This window comes from Saccostrea echinata, unplaced genomic scaffold (genome assembly GCF_033153115.1).
Source record: "Saccostrea echinata isolate AGI-Se365-2 ecotype Australia unplaced genomic scaffold, CSIRO_AGI_Sech_v1 ptg000006l, whole genome shotgun sequence".
Classification (NCBI taxonomy): Eukaryota; Metazoa; Mollusca; class Bivalvia; order Ostreida; family Ostreidae; genus Saccostrea; species Saccostrea echinata.
In genome coordinates this window covers 9,364,574-9,369,527 of record NW_026889755.1, presented here as the reverse complement: position 1 = coordinate 9,369,527, position 4,954 = coordinate 9,364,574, and positions in this window count along the sequence as shown.

Genomic DNA, 4,954 nt, shown 5'->3' with positions numbered 1-4,954 from the left:
CCGATATCAGAACGAGGCTCTTTGTTATAACAGCCACGTTGCGTCGGGCGAAAGACAGCATTCGAGAACGGATCCAGTTTTAACTTAATTCAGATACCTGATTTGTTTTAGTTCATTTGTAGAGGTAATATTTGAAACTTGCATTTTAAACATCGAACCAATTGAATGATGGAGATGCTACGTTTTCATTTGCGCATTTGAGTTGACCAAACGTTTTAGTTTTTGAAGCTTTTGACGTTGCAAATTTATTACGAATTCAACAGTCATTCGGCAATCAGTATGTATCGCCAATAAAGCCTGATGTCTAATGATTTTATAAGGGAAACTATTTATTTTTAACGCCATATTTGTGCAGATATGGTCCATGCTTATTCACATAGGTTAAAAAAAAATAATAATGCACCGGAAAGGACGTGATTCATCAAGGAAGTTGAAAACATCGAAGCAGTAAAGGACCATGGATATGAAGACATCACAATAAAGAAGGAAACCAGAAGTCTCTGATGAGACTGTAGCTCTACTGGTCTGTACGTATAACAAAAGAAAAGTAGCACTTGGATTTGAAACTTTGCAACATGCAACAATAAATAGAATTATGTATCTTAATGTAGTCTACTTCTGTGCCAAGTTATATTGAAATCAAATTAAAACTGTAAGGGGGGTTAACGTTTTGAAAGTATTTCACGGAAATTTCTATTTTTAGTAACCATGACATCACCATTCACTGAAATAAAAAAAACAGAAATACGTATTATGTATCATAGTGTATTCTATCTGTGTGCCCAATTAAATTGAAATCAGACCAAAATTTTAGGAGGAGTAATGTTTTATGGGAATTTCACAAAAATTTCTATTTTTAGTAACCATGGCAACACCGTCCATCGAAATCAAAATCCGATGCACTAAATTATGTGTCTTAGTGTAGTCTACTTCTGTGCCAAGTTATATTGAAATCAGACCAAAACTGTAGGAGGAGTAGCGTTTTAAAGGAATTTCACAGAAATTTCTATTTTTAGTAACCATGGCAACACCGTCCATCGAAATAAAAAACCGATGCACTTAATTATGTATCTTAGTGTAGTCTACTTGTGTGCCAAGTTATACTGAAATCAGACCAAAACTGTAGGAGGAGTGGCGTTTTAAAGGAATTTCACAGAAATTTCTATTTTTAGTAACCATGGCAACACCGTCCATCGAAATCAAAAACCGATGCACTAAATTATGTATCTTAGTGTAGTCTACTTGTGTGCCAAGTTATATTGAAATCGAACCAAAACTGTAGGAGGAGTAGCGTTTTAAAGGAATTTCACAGAAATTTCTATTTTTAGTAACCATGGCAACACCGTCCATCGAAATAAAAAACCGATGCACTTAATTATGTATCTTAGTGTAGTCTACTTGTGTGCCAAGTAATATTGGAATCAGACCAAAACTGTAGGAGGAGTAGCGTTTTGAAAAATTGTTTACAGACAGACGGACAGACAGACAGACAGACGGACGGACGACGGACACCTTTCTATCGCATAAGCTCTTCTGGTCTCTGACCAGTAGAGCTAAAAAACCAGCTTTTCATTTTGTCAGCTTCATGCAGCAAGGTGAGAAAGCACCTGATACGAACAGAGTTACAGCTCTGAACCGACAAAAAAGTTAACGGGGTTACAGCTCTCAATGCTGTCTGTGGTATTACCATTATACCATATACTATTGGGGTTAGCGTTCAGAACAGTAACACCAGACGCAATACGGAAAGCCTCGCTCTCTTTCGCACAGAACGTATTGCGCGCGGATTACTTTTAAAAAATCATTTTATATATATATATATATATATATATATATATATATATATATATATATATATATATATAAAATAAAAAAAAACGAACACATATGATTCGTAATATTGCTCTATATGTATTCATACCTTTTTTTTTTTAAATTATTTTAGTCTTCTATATTTAAAATACAATCAGTTTGATTTTTTTTTTTCAAGCTCTTACGTATATTCATGCACAATACTTAAATCAGAATCAGTAGAAATATTTCATGTGCATCAAACACATTATCAATTTAAAGCTTAAGTCAGGATTTACGTTAATTGTATTCATTATAGATCCATATTGCATAAATTATATAGGTCCTAACATTTAGTATATGGTTGTACTTAAAGCATAGACCGTATATTATTTATAAAAATAATAAATATTGTACATGTATTTTTTAAAACTCCTCTATACGTATAATTTGTTCAGAATTACAAATTAATATAAATGATTAAAGGCTAATCAGCTGTTGGTGGCTTATATATAGATTTGACTGTGATAGAAATAATATACATATTTTTTAATTATAAACCATAAAAATTTGTTATTTTATAAAAGTAGGACGTTCACGTCATGCAGAGAAAATAAAAAAAAACTGCAGATGTAGCACGGTGCAGTATAACAGACTGGTATAAAGGACCCCCCCCCCCCCCCAAAAAAAAATCCTCGCTGCTTCTCTGAGTAGTGGTATTATCGATGAAACAATACAACATGAATATCTCTGCGTGATAAATTAACACTTCCTAATGAAATACCCAAAAAATTATGGGTCATCTTTAATTGCACTCTGTAGGATACATAGGCCTATCTGTTTAATGTCTCTGTTATCCGTACCCATTGTGAAGTCACGTGATAAGATGGAGCTTCAGAACGGTCACGTGGATGGACACCAGTACCATGGGTCAAAGGCGCAGGCATACCTTTCTGCAACATTTGTCAACAGTCCAGTAGAAGGTAAGAAAATGTTTTAACAGCTGATTGAAAAGGGGGCTCGTTTTAATCGTTCTCATCCTCCTTACTAGGTACTAACTCGAGGAAAGTTGAAGCCACGCTTTTCAAAAGTTTTGTCCCTTGGCCGCCATCTTTCTCAATTCCCATCTAGGCCTTATCTCAGCGAGCTTCGTAGAGACTAAAAATTTTGGTCTGGTGACCGCAGAGACACCGTACCAACACTTTTAGTCTCTACGAATCTCGCTGAGATTAATCTAGGCCTATAGGTCTATGTAGAGAACCCTTTGCAACTTTTGTCTTTTAACATGTTTTACAGGAAAAAGGTCTTTGCTTCTTGTATTTTGATTTCCCAAGAACATGGGTCATTGAAAAAAAAAAAAATTAATGACAGTACGCCCTTTTCAATTGAAAAAAACCCCCGCCAAATTGGGGGGGGGGGGGCGCAATACATCATGAAGTTTCTACATCTTTAAGGAAGGGAAATATAGATTAAATTATGACACTTTTTTTAACATGTTTAAAAAATCTTTTTCTATTATAGACCTAGTCTATTTAGTAGCCTACTTTGTAACCAAAAATAAACCAAAATGAATATTTTCACTTTTTTTTTAAATTCTTACAAAAAAGATTTCTATATTCAAAATAAGTTTTGCTATTTTGTCTTTGCAAATACCCTTATATTTATGTATTGATTTATCATATCATGTGTATCCCCCACTGCATCACAATATATATTGTTGCACCCTAAATCATTTCTTTTGATCCTTTTGACCTTTTGGTTGACCCAACACAAAGCCACAACTTTTGAAAAGATGAATTTGCAAAGTAAGGACTAGCCTCTACAATGTATTTACCCACAGCCACATGACACTTGCTCACACCTATGTCTGACTTAACCCCATCTATCAATATTTTGTAATATTAAATTAAATTCAACATTACTTATTCATTTGTATTTATCAGACCTGAAGGAAGCAATTTCAGTTTAGAGGAGGGAGTACAATCATATATTTTCAGTTGGGGAGGGGGCACCACCAAGAATTCCATAACAAGCCATAAAAAGAACTAGTCCGTTGTTAGTTGTAGTCGTTTTTGTTGTTGTCATTTTTATTAATTCCAGTGAAGTGTACCTTTTTGCATTACGACACAACCTATGAGGACAGCTGCACTCAAGGTAAATAGTAGTCTCTCCTTATCCCTGATTGGTTGCTTGTGCAACAGACTATTTCCGTGTCAATGTTGACAAAATGATTTGACCAATCACACAGTTCTTATACCGGGGGCGTGAATTGTTTACGCTGGGTGCATCTGTCGAGATAGATTGTCACGTAATGCCAAATGGCACACTTGACTGAAATTGATAATAACTTTTTTACAATTGCATCCTCTTCTCCAGAAACACTGGGCCACTTTCAACGAGTTTGTTTTGGTAAAGGGGATTCAAATTTGTTCAAATAAAGGGCCACACTCTCTTCCAAGGAGAGGTAATGAAGAAATAGTAAAAAGTTAGGGTCATTTAAAAATCTTTAAAAATCTTCTTCTCAAGAACTATTTGGGCCAGAAAAGAAGAATTTTTTTTTTCAAGTCATGACCCCCAGAGGTAGGTCAGGGCCACTTTGGGCAAACAAAGTTTTACATTGGTATATATAGGAAAAATCTTTTCAAATCTTCTTAAAAACAGCATAGTCATGATCAGTCATATTTAAAAAGAAACATTCTCAGGTAGTGTAGATTTTAAATTTATTACATTCATGACCCCCAGGGGAAGGGTGGGGCCAAAATTGGCAATCAAAGTATTGCATAGGAAAACAAAGGAAATATTTTTAAAAAGCCTTTTCCAAGGAACAGCATAGTCATGATTAGTCATAATATGTAGGCATCCTCATGTAGTGTAGATTCAAGTTTGTTCAAATCATGACCTTGGGCATAGGGTGGAGCCATAATGGGCAATTGGAATACATATAAGAAAAAATGCTTGAAAATCTCTTCAAGAACAGGAAAACCATGATAGTCATATTTACATGGAAGCATTCACAGATAGTGTAGATTGAAGTTTGTTCACATCATAAACCCCGGGGATAGGGTGGGGCTACAACTGGCAATTTATATTGGAATGTATCACACAATTGAAAGATGAATCTGCTGATTAAGAACAGGAAGAGCTCAGATGAGCCCATGGGCCT